The sequence below is a fragment of the Capsicum annuum genome, unplaced genomic scaffold, assembly GCF_002878395.1.
Source record: "Capsicum annuum cultivar UCD-10X-F1 unplaced genomic scaffold, UCD10Xv1.1 ctg1490, whole genome shotgun sequence".
NCBI classification, from domain to species: domain Eukaryota; kingdom Viridiplantae; phylum Streptophyta; class Magnoliopsida; order Solanales; family Solanaceae; genus Capsicum; species Capsicum annuum.
The window spans coordinates 873267-894948 of record NW_025820315.1 but is presented as its reverse complement, the minus strand read 5'-3'; positions in this window follow the sequence as shown (position 1 = coordinate 894948).

Below are 21682 nucleotides of genomic sequence, written 5' to 3'. Positions count from 1 at the left end.
TCAGCCTACCTCACATGCATACCAGTACATTCAATTGTACTGACACATTTACACTATGGTGTTTTATACCATAGGTTTAGAAGCACGAGCTCCAGAGCATCAGTAACATTCCATTACTCAACAGTCAGAGTCAACAGTGAGTCTTCATCCTTCGAGGACATGAGCATTATCTTATCATTTCATTACTTAGTTTATTTCAGTATTTGGAGTTAGTTGGGGACATGCCCCATAAACTCCTTATTCAGATAGTTAGAGGCTTTTTAGACTATCATGTTCAGTCAGTTTATTAGTTTGTTTTGGGTATTTCATACTCCACAAAGGTGTTATATTTTATTAGATATTGTGTCTTAGTTTGAACCTTATGGCCTTACATCATTTATTTCTGCATTTACATAGTATATTATGTAGTGTTTAGGTACAGATATCAGTCATGGGTTAGCTTGTGGTCCTTCAGGGTCATGAGCACCGTGTAGCATTCCGAGTACCAGATATGGGGCGTTACAATGGTAAACTACTCAGCCTTGAAGTGAGGTGTGTTTTTATGTTGCTTAACTGGTGCTAAATCAAGAATATAGGATTCTTGTTCCTCATCTTCACACTCTTCCACTATTTTAAGTGATTCCACAGATAAGACATCATCTAAACATAATGTAGAAAAGTGCTTCGAGTGAGCCCCAACCAATCTTGCTTTATAATTTTCACAATCTACTACACACTCACTTTTATTTACCTTCTCAATTTCAGTCTCAAGATCAAGATGACAATCGAGTGGCTGCGATTCTTGTGTTTGCTCTACATATTTTTTAATATCCTCCCAATATATTTCTTTGCTTAGACACTATAGACATGGTGGTAGTGGCTCCATCATAATTTCCATAATATCAGTTTTTGAGTACTCAGACTTCCTCAATTTATCTGTATCATATTATGAAGGTTCCATCCATGCACTTTCATAAAAATCTGGACAATAAGGCACAAGGTGGTGTCCTCCACAAAAACAACAAGAATTGCCATCACTCGAAAACCATCTATTCCAGTCTGACATTTCGAGAAGAGTGTGAGAAAAATAGAAATTAAGAAAAATAAAAAGATACTAAACAAAAACTATTTACAACTCAATATAGAAAAACTAAAAATAAGATAGTTGCCTAATAATAAATCCATGACAACGGCACCAAAAACTTGACAGTGCCCAAGAACACACACAAGCGTAAGTGATCTTATCAAGTAGTATCGATCTCATAGGGACTTGCGTTCTCCGCCTATCTAATTCTATTCTAACTAATTAAGAAAAAATAAACAAGAAGAGAATTTGTAATTTTTTAAATTAAAAATAAAATAAATAATGCGTAAAATAAAAGTTTTGGGACAATCAATGGAGTAAAGCCCAGGATTAAATCACTTCGAACAATCATACTATGTTATTGAATTTCATTCGCTAATTTGCTTATCTTGGTTGTTGATTCGTAGGGTTAATTGCATGATCATGGTTTCCCAACCTCTAATATTTTACCTAATATGGACATTACAACTACATCGTTGAGTGGGGATGTAATAATCCAATTAAGTGAATTAAAGCTATCATCCTACGTTTGAATCAAGTAAGGCATCTAAGTATATCCCTATCCTAGACGCTAAGTTTAATTATTTATTTTATAAAAGAATAAAAACCAATACTTTGTTTATTCCCATGTTCTATCTCCCTATTTCCTTTTTCAAGATCAAAAGGTCGACAATATATGTATTTTATGGATGATCAATCCATAAAATAATTAAAATAAGAATAAACAAACAACCAATAGTGATAAGAGAATTAAACGAAATTAATCCAAAACAATAATAATCATGTTCTTGGCTTTAACCCCGAAAAGAGTGTTTAAACTTGAATTAAAATATTCATCATCCAATCCCTTGGAATGATGATACAAACCATAAAAAAAACTAAATTAAAGAATGATAAAACCTAAAAAGAAGTTGTGGTAGCCTCCAATGATGTTCCAAGTTGATCTAGGGTTTCCAAGAGGTTCCAAGATGTTTAAAACGTTTTTTAGGACATTATATTTATAGTATAAAAGTTATAAACCAAGTTAGATTAGGTTTACACGCTGAAATTTTCCCAATTTTGGGCATCAACGCGACAGAGTGACATGCATATTCACAATTGTCAAAAAATCTGTCAAATTTCAGTAGTTGTTCGCAAATTTAGCAGGTCATGGGCCTCTTCTAAATTGAGAGATGTTTTCAACCCATCTAGTGGACACATTTACAGTCTACACGTGCCCCATACTTTTTAGGGGTCCAAATTGCATCCAGCTTGCGTCTTGTGCTTCCGTGGTCATTTCTGAGCCTTTTTGAGTTGTTTCCACTTGATTTGAAGCTTGAATATCCTTCATATATCATAATAATACATTAAAAAAGCATCCTAAATCATTAAACACATCAATTAAGATCTCAAAACAACACAACATCCTCACCGATGAACTAGAAACACAAGCTAAGCATAGGCTAAATTCATGTGGAGGTTTAACTCATTGTTTTCACTCTTTTATTGATCCAATTGACCCTTGAACATTATAAATAAGTTTTTTTTACATATAAATACATAATAAAAACCTTATTAAATCATTAAAATACATTAGAACCCAATACAAGAGAATAGAGAAACACCTAGCTCAAGATAGTTACACTAGTTTTCTCGGTTGACTTCTAAATGCTCAAATTGAATCAAACTCATGTAAAACCATCATTAAACATTGTAAACACATACTTCGACACATAAATGCTCATTTTTATCATTATCAACACATATATCATAAGAATCATCCTCAAAACAAGGCTAAAAAGGCTAAAATAGTAACTCTAGAATGCATAAATACACCCAACATCAGGGGGGCCATGACACCCTAGTTCATTCACCATGCCCATGAAATCCACATGTTAAAAACCATCAATTAAATCCATACATGATTCATAAAATCCATGGGAAAAGAAAGTAATTCAATAATGTTCAATAACCCTCAACCCATATTTAAAATAATTAATTAAATCACGTAGGTGCAATTATAAACACATGATTTTGATAAAATAAAACTTGGGGAAGAGTAACATGCCTGAAAGTGGCACAATTATGGGGAAGAAACCTTGAATTTACCCCTAGGTGCTCAACCTTGAGAAACCCTAGCTTGTTCTTGACTTAGGGATTTGAGAGAGGTTGAGAGAGTGTTTTGATTAGATAAAGTATGAAAATAATGTCCCAAAGGTGTTTTATGGTCGTGGGTCTTAAGTGAGGAAAGAGAAAAATGTCCAAAATACCCCTTAATAAAACATTGAAGATTTACCACCCAATCGTTATGGGTCACCTTACGACTCATAACGACTGACTATGAGTCATGCCCTAGACTTGTAGTTTGGGCAGTGACCAAAGGCATACAAAATATTGACCCCACGAGTGGCATTATATGACTCGACTATGACCCTACGACTCGTAGGGTCAAGTCTTACTCAAGATAGAAATATTTAGGCACTACACCGATTACCCTACGACTGACATATTATGACTCGTGAAGAGTCATTATGACTCATTAGGTGCCAATCGTGATCAGGATAAAAACTTGGCCAACTACACTGGTCAAGCTACAATTGGGTCCTTAAGACCCGTAGGGTGACTTTATGACTCGTAAGGTGAGCCGTAGATTGGACAGTGAGTCCAAAAACTCAAAATAAATTCATGGAAAAAAATTTAGGGTGTTACATTTCCCCCCCAGGATTATTCATTCCCCCCTAGGATTATTCATTCCCGAATGATGATACAAGACATCTATTAGCACGATTTAACACAAATCACAGCCACACTTTTCTTTAACAAAGACAGAAAATAAAGATATTAAGGAATACACATACCTTAAGCACGATTATCCAGAACGGGAAATAAGAATCGATATTTGGACCTCATGTCCTCTTCAGCTTCCCAAGTAGCTTCTTCAACCTTTTGATTGCCCCATAGAACCATCACTAAAGCCACATCATTAGTCCTCAAATGACAGACTTACCTATCTATAATCTCAACTAGACTTCATCATAAGATAATAAATTTGAAATGCCAACACTCTCCAATGGTACAACCAAAGAAGGATCACCAACACACTTCTTCAACATAAAAACATGGAACATCGGATGGAAAAACCCAAACTTGAAGGTAACTCCAACACGTAAGACACATTACCCATTCTCCTCAAGATCAAGTATGAGCCCACGTAATGGGGACTGAGCTTATCCTTCTTTACAAGCCCTATGCCCCTTTTATGGGAGATAACTTCGAGAATACCCAGTCACTAACATCAAACTCCAACTCCCTACACCTTACATCTGCATAGAACTTTTGGCAACTTTGGGTGGTCTTAAGCCTATCCCTGGTCACTTTTACCTTTTTCATAGATTGATGGACTAATTCAAGACCAAATAATCTAGTCTTACCAAATTTAAACCACCCAATTGAAACACCCAAGAATGTTTCCTTGCAAAAAATTTTAATTTTGAGCATGATTGACCAAGGTACGATTGGACAAGCCACTCGTATCCTTGGTCATGACTCGTACCCACCTTGCCATTCCTTCTCATATCCTAGGTAGAATGTGGGGGTAAAACACTGTTCACTAAATGACATGGCCTCCCCTTAGTCATAACCAATGCATACAAGTCATATACTAATCAATCGTATCAAGGAAAGTTTTAACTTGAGTAGGCTATTTTCTATACGGGTGAAGCTAACGAGTTAGGGGTTGAATTGTACCCTTTGGTTATGACTCAAGGGTGCCCACTCGTACCTACAATAATTTGGTTGACCTAGGAGAAGCCTAGGGTATGAGTTAGGGTACCACTCATACCCTAGGGTACGATTGCTAAGGGAGGAGTCGTACCCCTGGACGAGGTCACTTTTCAGCTTTTAACTAAGGGCCTTGTGGTCATTTATCTTGCCTTAAACCCTAATGCCTCACACTATATAAGGCATTTTAGCATACTAAACCCGCATTTACAAGACTCTAACACTCTAAAAAACTCTAAAAGCTTCTTGAAGCAAGATTGGAGGTTAGGGTTTGGAGGGAGCTCATCTACTGGCAAGAAGGAGCCAAAATTATTGGTGTGTCATCTTTTTTAAGGCATGTATCACTTCCACTCTTTAAATATATCTAAACCCATATATTTCACACTTGGATTAGTAAGTGTACTTGGTGGTTTTGAAATTAAATAAAAAGGGTTTTGTTGCCTAATAATGTATGATGGTGAATTTTGCTCAGACTCATGTCTATATATGATATTGATGATAAATTACATGTGTGGATACTTGTTGTATGTGGTTTAACATGAGGGTCTTGAGTAACCCTAATCTTGATGATTTCTACCATGAAAATAACCTTGTTGAAGATATGTACATAAGGTGTTTGTGAAAATGTCTAAGTAAATTATCTAGTCATATGTTGGTGATATTTTGAACTAGGGAAATGGACCAATAAGTATGATGACCGTAAATGTGATTAATGATAAGTCAAATCAAGGTAATTAGTCTATTAAAGTGATTAGTGGTTAGATGGTTTGTGAATGTCAAATGTGTATCCATGGAATTGGTCTAATGAACATGAATAATGTATGATTAGGACTAAATGAATGTGAAAACTTATAGATGGTCGGTTAACGCCTTGTTGGAAATATATTAAGTTATAATAATTGTAAATACTTGATAAATGGTGATAAGAATATTGTTAATCATGTAATGGATTAGTTTATGGCTTTAAATAGGGTGATGGCCCTATAAGTATGAATGGTTGATAATTGGTAATGTGTTGCTATTACTTCCTATGTAATTTGTTAAACTATGTCCATCTTGGTTTGATGTCTAATAAGAGAGGTTCAATTCCCTAAGATTGAACTTAAAATTGTGTGTGGAACTAGAGTGTAGCATAGAAATGTTAACGAAGAATGAATGAGTTAGTAAGGGTCTTGATGACCGTCGATTGAATTGGATGATGACTTAAATTGAGGCATTGGTATAATGAAGTGTTTAATAGATAAATATTTCCATGAAGACCTTATGGTCCCTTGTGGGTCTTGATGACCATGAATTGAATTGTATGATGAAATATGTTAAGGCATCGGCCTATTAAAGTGGTTGAGCAATGAAGGCTCCCATGAGGACCATGTGGTCATGTATCGTGTTGAATTGTCTAAATGAGCCAAAGCCCTTAAATGTGATGTAAATTTTATGAGTGTAAATGCATGAACTAATGGGTCAAGAGTTCAAATAGAGACTAATAACGACAGGAGATTTGAGTTCCTTGTTTAATGATATGACTAGTGATTTGAGTTTTTAGTCTCATGAAATGACAGGTGATTCGAGTTCCTCGTCTAATGATACAGCTAGTAATTTTAGTACCTGAACTGGTGATATGATTAGTGATTTAAGTTCCTAGTACGAACAGATCTCTTGAGGTTGGAATTTCTCATCTAATGACACAACTAATGATTTGAGTTCCTAGACCGGTGAAACGACCAGTGCTTTAAGTTCCTAGTTGATAACGCTCAACTTACACTTTAATTTAGTGCAAGGCAGTCTTCGTCAATATATTTACCCAACTTTGGAGTTGGGGTCGAATCTACAGGGAACAATGTGAGTGGTGATTAAACTAATTTAAAACTATAGCTACAAGTTAAATTCAAACAACTGACATGGAAATACAAAATAAGGGTGTTTAGTTTAACAAGTAATTGTCGGTCGCTTTAATCAATGTTTGTAATCAAGAGTTTATAACAATAACTAGAATTATGTTCACTAGGGCTTCCGGTACATCACAGATGTTAAAAGTGGTTCAAGATTCTCACGGTGGGTAGGACAACAAGTTATCTTTATCGACGTTATGCTTAAATGTCTCTCGACCTACTTAAGCGTTTCATTTCCTAATTCTCTCGGACTTAGGGAATTTCTATTCACTGCCCAGATTTACCTCAGGTTAACCAACCTTGTTACAGTGCTGATTATTAAATGAAGTATTTCCGAGTCCCTATTAATAACTTACTTCTTACTATATTTGATTTCTTTCTCAAGCAAATCAAAGCTTCTACCGTTTGCAACCAACAGACGTTAATTAAAGATTTAGAATTATCAAGAAATCCTGCCACCCTTTGAATCTTGAACACTTAGCACCTTATCAAGACGTAACCCTAGATCCCAAAATTCAGGTTAAAGAAATTTAACCAATCATGACGTAATAATCAAAGCAACTAGATGAATTCATGCATTGGAAGATAAACTTACCACAAGATGAATTGATCTAGAGATTCTCAGATTAAATCACAAAGGAAATCCTAAAACAAATGAATATAATCTCTTCAAAGTAATTGCTTTTTCGAGCCAAAAATTTAGAGAGAGAAAATATCAAAGTGTTGTCTCCCAAAACTCAAGTGCGACCCTCTATGTGCCGAATACCCCTGAAAAACCCTAAACAATTCTTTAAATAGTTAATCCTAAATAAGGAAATAAAATCACAATGTTCAGTAAATCCTTCGGAATAGGTGACGGCATTTGTGACAGCGTATCAGGGTCCTGACGACTTATCAAGAATGTCGTCAGGCCTTCTATCATTGTTGGCATCTTTTGATTCAACTAACGACAAAGCTTGATGACTTATCATATACATGACGACATATCAGAAATATCATCACTTCTTCATTCAAAATTTGATTCTCTGCCTACACTTGATGGCAACTCTGACACCTTATTAGAGTTGTGACAACATGTCAGAAATGTCGTCATAGTTTTACTTTAATCTGTCTAACACTGCAATAGCTGACGTGATTTCTGATAACTTATCACAGGGCTGATGACTTATCAGGAATGTCATCAGCCACACTTCCAGTTCTTTTGCATCCGTTTTCATCTCTTTTGCTTCCATTTCATTAAATTTGCCTTGCATCATGACTTTCACTGCAATATCAAACATAAACCAATAAAAAATGACAAAAGTTGCTTAAGACTTCCAATTATTCTTAGTTAAAAGCCTCAAATGTGTTAGCATTAGCTCACACATCAACACCCTCAATTTAAAATAATTGCTTGTCCTCAAGCAACTTCATAACACCATACTACGATGCTTAACCAAGAGACACATAAGATACCTATGACAGTTGATTATCAAGTTTAGTTCAAAACACATTACCCTCTCCATTTTCAATCACTTTAACCCCAAGTCTGTATATCAATAAAGATCAACAATGTGACACAAGGGAATTAAGATATGACATCAAATTAGCAACAATAATCATGCATATATACAAATTACACTCCCCAAATAAGTAGGCAACTAGCAATGCAACCGATGTGCCCTTACAACAAAGAAGTCCCTCTTCACTCATATATGAAATCAAGCATGTAAATGTAGGGATGGTCAAGAGACACTCACTCTCAGAAAGAAGTTCCAGTCAATGTATGCCAAATACCATAAGCTTGCCCTTATTTTCATTACCGAAGCTTTCAGACAGTTAAGTTAGGATCACTATAGTACTTTTCTTCAGCTTGTAATGTAGGCTTAGGGTTGGTATGATACACAAAGATATTTAAAGTAACTAAGCCTCCTTGGCACTACACTATTTTTGGGGTCTTACTTATCAACCTTTACCTTATTTCTCCCTTTCTTAATTAAAGCATATTTAAGCTAGGTGCAGTTTTTTTTTTCACAACTGTTCTTTTCTCATTCTTTTTCTACCACACCCAGCCTTGCATATATATATATATATATATATATATATATATATATATATATATATATTATTACCCTTTTTCATACTTACTTTACATCACACACCTCTATGATAGCCACCCTCAAATTAGGCTATTTTTTTAAGTCAAAGTACACAGTATCCAAGGAGAACCAGGGACAAAACAGGTTTATTATGATATAAATAGGGAGATGATGGGTGTCATAAAAAGAAATAGGCATTCAGGCTTAAAATCAGGATCAAGGGATGTTATTCATATATGGAAGGCCATTTAGGATAAAAGTGGACTAATATCAACAACGGCCTATGATCCTTTACTAACCGCTATCCTACAACCAAGGCAGACCAACCGGGCAAGTCCTGGCTTTAACACACAACGGGAACTAGGTAGTATCTCACACACATATGGCATAAAGGTACATCACAAGCTACTACCCATTTGATTCATGCAATTATTAGTAGTGATTATCATGTCCCTAGTACTAATGCCATTACAAGATACACAGTGGTCACACATAGATTCACATCACATAGTTACCAGATAGACAGTTGGAGAGGTATTTTTCATTCCAAGAGAAATCAACAAAAATATGTCAACTGCCCTAGATACTTATTTTTTTCCCAGTTAACCACAACACATCACAAAACAGACACAATATGCTTAAATATGCTGGATCTACTAGGAACAAGACTCTGGGGAAAAGAGGCATGGCAAAAAAACCCCCAAGAGGACATCAACACCCACAAGTGTCCCACCCTCAACTTATAATCATGCATTATCCCAAATGCGCCAACCAAAGCAAGAGAGTTAGAAACATACCTGTGGCACCACAGGTGTGAAGATCTGATGTCAATCACATAATCAAATACAAACAACAAAATACCTTGGATTGCCTCCCAAGTAGTGCCTGGTTTAATGTCGTGGCACGACTCAGTTATCTTGACTACTCAGACTTCATCAAGATACATTATTGCTAATTATTTATGTCTCCACTTGGAGGATTTGAAACGTCGACCCAACTTTTAATCAATACATCTGCGGGGTGTGTTGGGCAAATGTAAGGGCATGATGAGGAATATTCTATCACGCCACTTCAAAGACTTGAACTACTTGCCCAATTTTGCATTGAACTTTTGTATGGGCTCATTTGGAAACGGTGAGAATCTTAAACAACCACTAAATGGACATCGATCTTTAAGCTTCTTGGCCTTCAAGATTGGGGTTGTAGTATACCCTTTTGGAAGGACAAACTCCAAAATGTAAGAGTCTTCCTCCTCATTTCAAAATTCATCATTTTCTTGGGTGATTCGACTTTCATCACATCCACCAAGCATAATGTTGAAAAGTGGTTCGAATGAGGACTAACTCCCAATTTTGGAGTAGCATCCCTATTAGTATTTTTACCCCAAAATGGACTAGAGTCTTCACAAGGATTGTGCTTGATTTCTTCTTTAGACCCTAGTACCATTTCCTCGTCTTTGGCATCTTCATTCATAAATAGTTTGGTTGGTTTGGAAATCACCGAGGGTTGCTCAACATCAAGCTTATCATCAACATCGGATTCTTCATCCTTATCTTCACACTTGTCCATTATGTTAAATGATTCCACAGATAAGATATCATCTAAATATAATATGGAAAAGTGCTTTGAATGTTTGACCTCTATATCCATATCCTCTATCATTCTTCTTTCCTCATTATTTGCCCTTATGTATTGATGTATATCACGTATGATATCATTCATTATGTCCACACACTCCAGCATTAGTTGAAGCATAACTTCAATGCCACTCTTTTCGGTGCTTCATTCTTTCTGTTCTTGACCATAAGACCTATCAAAATCATAATAAAAACTAGAATTTGGGTTACCATACCAGGGGGAGGGGGAATTTAGGCAATCACTCCAATGTCCATCTTGACCACCACATAACGAACAATCATACTCCTAGTAGGATGGAGATGGTGCACACATCTCTCTCCGGGGAGCATATCTACAATCTTGCCACAAGTGAGGTCCATCACAATATGGACATGGATCATCAAGATAAAATTTGCAACCACTAAGCTCATGTTCATTCCACAATTCTATAGTAATAAGTAAACTAAAATAAAAATCTACCTAACACAAGAAAATAACAAATATTTACAACTTTGAATTCAAGCAAGTAGGCAAAAATTCCAAACCAATTATTCCCAGGCAACGGCACCATTTTTAATAACGTTCAACTTGCACTTCAATTTAGTGCAAGGCGGTCGTCATCAATATACTTACCCAACTTTGGATTTGGGGTCGAATCCATAGGAACAATATAAGTGGTGATTAAACTAATTTGAAACTATAGCTTCAAGTTAAATTCAAACAACTGACCCAGAAAGACAAAATGGGGATGTTTAGTTTAAAAAGTAATTGTCGGGCACTTTAATCAGTGTTTGTAATCAAGAGTTTATAGAAATAACCAGAATTATGTTCACTAGGACTTCCGGTACATGACAGATGCTAAAAGTGGTTCAAAATTCTCATGGTGGGTAGGATAACAAGCTATATTTATCAATGTTATGCTTAAATGTCTCTCGACTTACTTAAGCATTTAATTTCCTAATCTTCTCGAACTTAGGGAATTTCTATTCACCACCCAGATTTTACCTCAAGTTAACCAACCTTGTTACAGCAGTGATTATTTAACGAAGTATTTCTGAGTCCCTATTGATAATTCACTTCCTACTATATTTGATTTCTTTTTCAAGCAAATCAAAGCAGGTATGTCTACCATTTGCACCAACAGACGTTAATTAAAGCTTTAGAATTATTAAGAAATCCTGCCACCCTTTGAATCTTGAATACTTAGCACCTTATCAAAACCTAACCCTAGATCCCATAATTCAAGTTAAAGGAATTTAGCCACTCATGACGTAATAATCGAAGCAACTAGATAAATTCATGCTTTGAAAGGTAAATTTACCACAAGATGAATTGAACTAAAGATTCTCAGATTAAATCACAAATGAAATCCCAAAATAAATGAATATAATCTCTTCAAAGTAATTGTTTTTTCAAGCCAAAAATTTAGAGAGAGAAAATATCAAAGTGTTGTCTCCCAAAACACAAGTGCGGCCCTCTATGTGCCGAATACCCCTGAAAAACCCTAAAATAATCCTTTACATAGTTAATCCTAAATAAGGAAATAAAATCACAATGTTCAGAAAATTCTTCAGAATAGGTGACGACATTTGTGACGGTGTGTCAGGGTCCTGACGACTTATCAGGAATGTCGCCAGGCCTTCCAGCATTCTTGGTATCTTTTGCTTCAATAGATGACAAATCTTGATGACTTATTATATACGTGACGATATATCAGAAATATCATCACTTCTTCATTCAAAATTTGATTCTCTGCCTATACTTGACGGCAATTCTGATGCCTTGTCACAATTATGATAACATGTCAGAAATATCATACAGTTTTACTTTAATCCGTCTAACACTACAACAGCTGATGTGATTTTTGATAACTTATCACAGGGCTGACGACTTATCAGGAATGTTGTCATCCACACTTCCAGTTCTTTTGCATCAGTTTTTAGCTCTTTTGCTTCCATTTTCTTAAATTTGCCTTGCATCATAAATTTCACTGCAATATCAAACATAAACCAATCAAAAACAACAAAAGTTTCTTAAGAATTTGAAATTATTCTTAGTTAAAAGCCTCAAATGTGTTAGGATTAGCTCACACATCACTAGTCCAATAAAATAAAACAATTAGTGATTCGAGTTCCTAGATCGATGAATCGACTAGTAATTCGAGTTCCTAGTACAATGAAATAGAAATGAGATTGGTCAAATGTGCTAACTTGGTTGAAATTTCTTTACTTTATATCTCCTGAATGAATGATTTGAGAATGCATGCTAAGTCATTTTTCCTTGTGGCATAATATGATCAGGTCATGTATGTCTATGTGTATGAGTGTGTGTTTAAGAATGTAATTAAAGTTCTATGCCTAATAAGAATGGTTTGAACCTAAGTGTGGAATATCAAAGTCCTCCATTTTATGTCTCATGGTTGAAGAGTTTGAGAATGTTGTCAAGTCTTGATACCTTATTGGCATGTGATATATATCTATATGTAAGGATAAGTGTATGAATGTGATTGGATATGATATATTGACTTGTTGTTGAATGATGATGTTATTTATCCTTATCATTGAGTTACATGCTAACACTCCAATCACTAACCATCTCCGAACATTATGTCCCAATACGACATAAGGACCAGAGCATCTTTTTTTCTTTTACTTAGTGAACAGGTGTTCGAGTGGTTCGAGCATTGAACTTGAAGTGGTGAGATTCCATACTCTGGAAGATCTATCATTTATAGTCACGTTACACTATGTCATAGATTTGTACAGATTTTACTTATCTATTATCAGGGGCTTGTCCCAACATATTATTGACTTCGGATCATTAGAGGTTTTATGGATGACTGTGGACTTAGGTGTTTTGGCTAGACCATTAGTGTTAATGAAATGTTAGTTATTGTCTAAGTATTAACTGTTAGCCTTATATTGCCGCTAACCTATTATAAGGTCGGGATTCAGCCAACCCTTGTGGTTGTTGTAATGATGATTAGTTAGGTTGACAAGGCGACCTCCAATTCATGTGGGCTTGAGGTGCCCAAAGCACATGTCCCAGTTTCAAGGCGCGTCAAGTTGGTATTAGAGCCTACGTTTATGGTCAGTTGAGAGTCCACAATATTATCAAGTAGGGTCTCTTTTATAGGTATGTAGTGTGCCATACTTATAAGATAGAAGGTATGAGACATTTAGGAATATTTCCCTTTCTTGTGTTTTAATTTCAATATATATAGATTTTAAGGTCTTAGATTCCTCTAATTTCTTCTTGATCATCTTTCAGATCATGAACCAAGAAGATTGACGTTCGAGCAAGCTCTTCTGTCCCAACTAGGGCTATAAGGACAAAGCTTATCCAACTTCTGGGTTTCAAACCTGATCAAGGTTTGTGATATCTGACTATCCTCATGGGGTTCCACTTGTTCCCACTAACTCCTCTATTAAGGGTGACACTTCTTCTCAGTCGCCTCAAAATGCTAGGTTCCATCGCTTTCTTGCTCAGTTGGCTCAGGTTGGTGGAAAGTAGTCTAGAAGGAAGTATTAGATGGGTCCTATCCCCTATTACACTGCTTGTGCTCCCTATTCAAACCCATTAAGAGGCGAGCATCTTCAGATTAGTGATGCTCGTAGGGCATAGGGTTCCCAATATCAGGTTAGTGGGGTCCAATTTGCATTTACCTACCCTCCTTGTTGGTTTTATTGTCAATCACACTATGGTTGTTACGAAAAGGGAAAGAACTGGTGTTTTAAGTGTGGCTAATTGGGTCACATGTAATGTGAGTATCCTATAGTGGTTGCCGCTTGGGCAAAGCAAAGGATTTCGATTACCACTTTTCTAGCTCTTGCACCCAGGGGTGCCACTTCTATCTCTGACATTGGTCGGGACCGTCTTAATATGCTTACGATCCCTCAGAGTCCCGAGGCATCTTTTAATGCTAGTGCAGGTATGTTGGAAATTTTCTCTTATGATGTGTATTGTTTGATTGACCCACGATCTACTCTTTCTTATGTGACCCCATTTGTGGCTATGCATCTTAATTGTGGTCTCGAGAGTCTGTCGATTCCCTTTTCTATTTCTCTCTCGGTTGGAGACTTTGTGATTGTTAGAAGGGTCTATAAGGGGTGTGTGATATCTGTTGGTGGTAGTAGTACTCTTGTAGACTTGATAGAGTTAGACATGGTTGATTTTGATGTCATTTTAGGGATGAATTGGTTGTATTCTTGTTATGTTTTTTTAGATTGTTGGACTCGTAGAGTCATATTCAAATTCCCTAATGAGTCGGTCATTGTATGGGAAGGTGGTTTCTTAGTGCCTAAGGGGAGGTTTATTTCTTATCTAAAGGCCCAAAAGTTGATTTCAAAGGAGTGCTTGTATTATTTAGTCCAATTTAAAGATTCCAACTCGGGAGAGGCTTCTCTAGAATCCGTTCCCATGGTTAATGAGTTTCCCAAGGTGTTTCCTGATGCTCTTCATGGTGTTCCTCCCATTAGGACAATTAATTTTGGGATTGATCTTGTTCCAGACACTCGTTCAATCTCTATTGCTCCTCATAGAATGGCTCCGGCGGAGTCGAAAGAACTTAAGGAGCAATTGAAGGACCTCTTAGATAAAGATTTTATACGTCCTAATGTGTCTCCTTGGGGTGCTCCCGTGTTATTTGTGCGCAAGAAGGATGGTTCCCTTCGTATGTGAATTGACTATCGTCAGTTGAACAAAGTGACCGCAAAGAACAAATATCCTCTTCTTAGGATCGATGTTTTGTTTGATCAACTTCAGAGTGCAAAGTATTTCTCTAAGATTGATCTTAGATCAGGATATCATCAGTTTAAGATTAGAGAAGCGGATATCCCTAAGATTACCTTTAGAACCCGGTATTGTCACTGTGAGTTTCTTTTCATGTCCTTTGGGTTGACCAATGCCCCGACGAAATTCTTGGATTTGGTGAATAGGGTATTTTGTCCGTTCTCGGACATATTTTTCATTGTCTTCATTGATGATATCTTAGCTTATTCTATGAGCGAGGCGGATCATGTAGATCACCTCCGTGCTGTGTTGTAAACTTCGAAGAATCATTGTTTGTATGCCAAGTTCCCCAAGTATGAGTTTTGGTTGGAAGCCATAGCTTTTCTTATTCATGTTATCTATCTCTAGTGAAGGGATCATGGTGGATTGATCTGAGGTGGTTTTATACACTTCGGTATCATTATTCTAGCTTATTTCGCCTTATTTTGGGAGTAATTTGTGTGCTTAATGTGTTAATATTGATATAAATAAGCATTTAAATGTCCAAGTGCGTGATTACAATGTTCAAATTATTTTTCAAATAAGTTTGTACTTAATTGAGTCATGTAGAGTTCAATCCAGAAAACTAGTTTTACTAGCTTGAGCTAGTTGTGTGTCTAGTTGGATTCTAATGTGTTTAATTTGTTTCAAATGTTTTAAATGTGTAATTATGAGTGGAATAACTTGTTTGTAATGTGCAAAGTTCAATTTGATTAAGTCAAGAGTCAAAATAATAAGGGGAAGATTATTGAGAATTTACCTTATTTTAGCTTTTCTTTGGTTCGTTGTTGAGGTTATTGTGTTGTTTTGATCTTTAATATGTGATATGTGATATGTGATATTTTAGGAGGCTTTGTAAGCTGAATACGGTGATATATTATTGATAAAAAAATCAAAAATTTATTAAAAATATACTATAAAAAACATGAAAAAAAAAAAAAAAACGTTCAACAGTTAACCAAATTTTTAAAAGCAAATTCTGATGAGTCAACGCATGGCATCGATGATCACACTGCTTACACTTACAAAAGAATTTCAATGCTAATTTCAGTTCACCGAGACAAACTCGACGCGTTGCATCGATGATTCAATGCAAAACAGTTAAATGCTGCCAACAAAAAGTGGAATATTTGCACAAAATGTGGGAATCTTTTTTTATTGGGAACCGTGCAAGCCTTATTATCCCATAAGGATTAGTAATATATATTGTATATACACCACACATCTGGACACGTGGACAGTGGGGAGGGGCGGGGAACAATTCAGAAATTTGATTAAATTGGAAAAGAATTTGGTGGTGGACAATATAAAAAGGACAATTGAATATTTGGACAACATTGGACACGGTGCTCAACAGTGGAGAAAATTATTCGGTGGCTGCCACTTCTATTTTTAGGTTTTAATATTTTTAATTAGTCTTTAATTTATCATATCATGTATTTAATTATTTAAATCGTGATTATGCATATTATTGGTCAAAAATCTTCTTTATGAGATTAAAGTCAAGAACATGATTACTATTATTTTGGATTAATTTCGTTGAATTTCCTTATCATATTTGATTGTTTGTTTATTCTTATTTTAATTATTTTAAAGATTCATGACCCTTAGAATACATATATTGTCGACCTTTTGATCTATTTCGAGAGAGGGAATAAGGAGATAGAACACGGGAATAAACAAAGTTTGGGTTTTAATTCTTTTATAAAATAAAGAATTAAACTTAGCATCTAGGACAGGGATGCACTTAGATGCCTTACTTGATTCATACGTAGGATGATAGCTTTAATTAACTTAATTGGATTATTACATCCCGCTCAACGATGTAGTTGTAATGTCCATATTAGGTAAAAGATTTTGAGAAATCATGATCATGCAATTAACCCTATGAATCAACAACCAAGATAAGCAAGTTAACAAATGAAATTCAATAACATAGTATGATTATTCGGTGTGCTTTAACCTTGGACTTTACTTCATTGATTGTTCCAAGTACTTTTATTTTACACATTATTTACTTTATTTTAATTTACTAAATTACAAACTCTTTTTTGGTTACTTTTGCACTAAATTAATCTAGACTTTGAACTAAAATTAAATCTTTGTTAAATCAAGTATCTGTGGGATCGATACTCGGCTTTCTTGAAGGTCACTTTACTACTTGATAAGACCACATACACTTGCGTGTGTTGTCAAGTTTTTGGCGCCGTTGTCGGGGACTTGTATTTTGACAATTATTTATTTTAGTTTACTTTTAGATTTATTTGGTGTTTTTACGCTTGTTCTTGGTTTAGTTATTGCAGGAAGTAGGTTTGGAGGTTGATAAGCTGGTAAGGGAACGGGAGTTCGTTGAACCAAGCTCCGAACCTCAGCAAAACTTTCACCAACGCAGGAGAGAAGCAATCCTTCTCCCAAAATTCCTCAAATCCAAGAAGACCAAGAGAATACTGCTCCAATGGCCGAAGAACAAGCAGCCCAAAGGGCAGTTAGGGAAGTGGCAGTGCCACTTCCGATGAACTTGAGTTTCCCAATTCAAAGACCAGCAGCTGGGGGGAATTTTGAGTTGAAACACAATATGGTGTAACTTCTTATTAGCAGTGGACAGTTTACAGGGCTTTCACACGACGATCCACAAGTCCACTTGTAGACCTTCATTGAGCTTATTGATACATTCACTCTAACTGGGTAACTCCAGATTATGTGAGGCTGACACTATTTTCCCATTCACTCTTGGGGGAAGCTAAAAGGTGGTTGAATGTAGAGCCGGATAATTCAATTACTTCATGATGAGTTAGACAAAAAGTTTCTTATCAGATTATTTCTATCAGGCAAAACTGCGAGACTTCATAGTGAGATAGTGAGCTTCAAACAGAAGCCTGATAAAAACCTCTATCATGCTTAGGAATGCTTCAAGGCTCTTCTTCGGGAGTGTCCACACCATCAACAGTCCAATAAGGTACTTGATCATACTTTTGTAGAAGCTCTTAATCATAATACAAAGATTTTTCTAGATTCAGCCGCAGGTGTTCAAGCGCTGAAATTGACTTATGATAATCTTTACACATTACTAAACCGCATAGCACAAGGAAATCCAGAGTGGTATTCAGATTCTAGATGTGCTACGAAAAGAATTGTAGGCGTATTAGAGATGGACCATTTCACAGCCTTATCAGCATAGGTTTCTGCCTTACAAAATTTGATCAACACTCATTTCAGTGGCATAAAGTTGGGAGCAGCACAACCTGCAGCCATAGTCAACTAGTAACGTGGAGGAGATGTTGAAGCAGATTAATCTGACACAGTTGACTGCAGACATGAAAAATCAACAAGCGGCCACAAGAAGTTTAGAGTTGCAGGTGGGCCAATTATCATAAGCAATAAATACTAGACCACAAGGTAGTTTTCCAGTAGATATAAAAAATCCAAAGCAGGTTATGGCAATCACCTTGAGGAGTGGTAAAAATCTTCAAGGAGAATCTCCAAAGGCAACGAAGGAGGTAGATGCTAGGGTAGTGACCCAACAGGTTCCTAAAATATTTGCTGATAATTCAAGGAAGTCTAAGTACTTTGAATAAAAAATTATTAAACCAGGAGTAAAGAAAACACTACCATTACCCTTCCCTCAGAAGCACATAAAAGCAAAGGAGGATGCATTGTTCAAAAAGTTCATTGATACATTCAAAGAGCTTTATATTAACTTACCTTTGCTAGACGTTTTACAGAGTATGCCTAATCACACAAAGTACTTAAGGGATGTGGTTGTGAATAATGTGAAATTGTAGGATGTGAAGTAATAACACTCACTGAAGATTATAGCTCTGTGAAGATATAGAAAATCCCTAAGAAATTGAGAGATAAGGAGAGGTTTGCTATCCCTATTCAAATTAGGATCAAAGAGGTCCATGTACTAAGTAACTTAGGGGCAAGCATGAATTTAATGCCCCTATCGTTATTTAAAACATTGGGTTTGGGAGAATCGAAACCTACCACCATGGTGTTGTAGCTGGCAGATGGGACATTTACACATTCGGATGGAATGATTGAGGATGTCCTGATAAAGGTTGGTAAATTCATTATACCTGCTGACTTAATTATTCTTGGTTTTGAGGTAGATGAATAGGTACCAATCATTTTGGGGCATCCATTCTTAGCAACTAGAGGGGCCTTGATTGATATTAGAGAAGGCACGCTCAAGATGAGGGTAGATGATGAAGAGGTGGTATTTGATATTTACAAAACACCCATTGTAAAACCCCAAATTAAAGATTTGTGTATGATCAATGTTATTGAAGGGGAAAAGTGTGGGGTAGTTAATCTACCAAAGACCTTTTGGATTACTTAATTGAGCGGCCCAAGTTAAATTCACTGTTTTCCAACATAATTAAGGTTGAAGTGAAGAGAGATATTGATCTTGAGAGTGAAAACTCAAAAGGTCATAAATGAATAAAAAATGGCTCCCAAAAGAGAGTAAAAGGGTAAAGCAATATAGTTGAGTTGATATGGGTCGTGCCGTGATACTAAATTAGGCGCTGCTTGGGAGAAAATCCAAGTTAATTAGGTATGTTTTCTTTTCAGTTTTTTTTTTAGTTTTATTTCATGTAGTTTTTTTTATTTTGGTTGAGTTATAGGTTAATGGGAAGTCTAAGTACCATAAACTTAAGCTAAGGAGCATGACAAAGGTTGAGTGTGGGGTCCCATAGATCTCATTTATGTATGAAGATGCTACTAGCTAGTCCTAGCTAGGCCTAGAGGCCTCAAGGAGTATTTCTATCTCTTACTTTTAAGTTTACTTTGGGGACAAAGTAGATTTATAAGTGTGGGGTGGGGAAATTCTCAAATTTTGGCTTAATTTAAAAATTCTTAGGTTAGGAATAAATGAGATATTCCTGTTGGTGCTTTTTTTATTACATGATGCAATTGGGTTTGTTTGTAAAAGCATGTTGATTGAGTGAATTGCTACTTTTAGGACTTTTAGGCTCATTTTTTTTTACTCTTGTACTTTTTGGCTTAAATTTGAATTCATGCTATTATTTGGTTGGGATTCTATGATGATCCTATTAAGTTGAGCATGTGTCATGTGCGTGTGAGATTTTTGTATAATTCTTATTGCGTGTGATGTCTAGAACTTGCCCGGTGTGTGTACAAAGCAAAATAAAGAGTGTGGGTTTAGGAGATGATATCGACATTTATTTGATAGCCTTATTTTATACCTTTAATTTGTCCTACCACTTGTACATTATCCTAGTTAACCCCCATTGTGCCTTTAGCTTTTTCTTTGGCAACCTCATATGTAGCCTAATCCCCTTCTTTGGTAGACCACAATTTGATCCAAAAATCTCCTAAGTGCTTTAATGAAAAAAAATTGATTGAAATAGGAGTTTGAGAAATTAAAGAAGAAAAAGGTGAAATTGATGCCCCAAAGTAATAGTTATTGGTGTTCATATTTAATGTGTGGTGGGTAGGTGTGATATAATTTATGCTAGAATATTGCCATGATTATGATAAAAGAAAAAAAAACTAATTTCTGTGGTAGTAAACTACGTGTCCACCAAGTGTTTGTGAAAATTCTTAAAAGAGATGGGGAAAAAGCAAAAGGTATGGATGAATGAATAAGTGTAGTTTGGTTGTTGGAGAGTGATTTTTAATATATAATGTAGTGTATTAAAGCGATTAGAGAGGTTAGTCACTTTTCCCAAGTAGTTCCTACCCGTCCTTAGCCTACATTACAACCTGAAAAAGTCCTAATTGATCCTAAGCTTTACATTTGACTATTATTGGAGCATTACACTAAGGGAAATCCTATGGTTCATTGTGTGTAACTTGTGAATTCTTTGTGAGAGTGAGCGTAATTTGATTCTTGTGCTCATGACGTTATAAATTGCATTATTGTGAGTGATTATGGGTAACTCTCTTGTTGTGAGGGGAACATATTTAATGAATGTGGGTGATTTGTATGATGTCCTTGATTGAATGATAAGCATGAGTTTTCCAACTAGGTGAGTCAATTCTTGAGGCTAAGATGTTTTGGAGTAGTGTTCATGAGCTATAAATTGTGTAATAACAAGCTTTGTGTAGAAACTTGTATTCCGTGTAGTCATTGTAGTACTAGCTTGAGTGCCTCTGTGTTAGTCGAAGTGCAGTGTCACCTTAAATTTTTATGCTTACAGTAAAGAGTTGTTTGAGGAAGAACAAGGATTTAAGTGCGGGGTGATGATCTGAGGTGGTTTTATACACTTTGGATCATTATACTAGCTTATTTTGCCTTGTTTTGAGAGCAATTCCTGTGCTTGATGTGTTAATATTGATATAAATAAGCATTTAAGTGTCCAAGTGCGTGATTACAATGTTCAAAGTGTTTTCCAAATAAGTTTGTACTTAATTGAGTCATGTAGACCATGTGGTCATGTATCGTGTTGAATGAGCTAAACGATCCAAAGCGCTTAAATGTGATGTAAATTATATGAGTGTAAATGCATGAACTAATGGGTCAAGAGTTCAAATGGCGA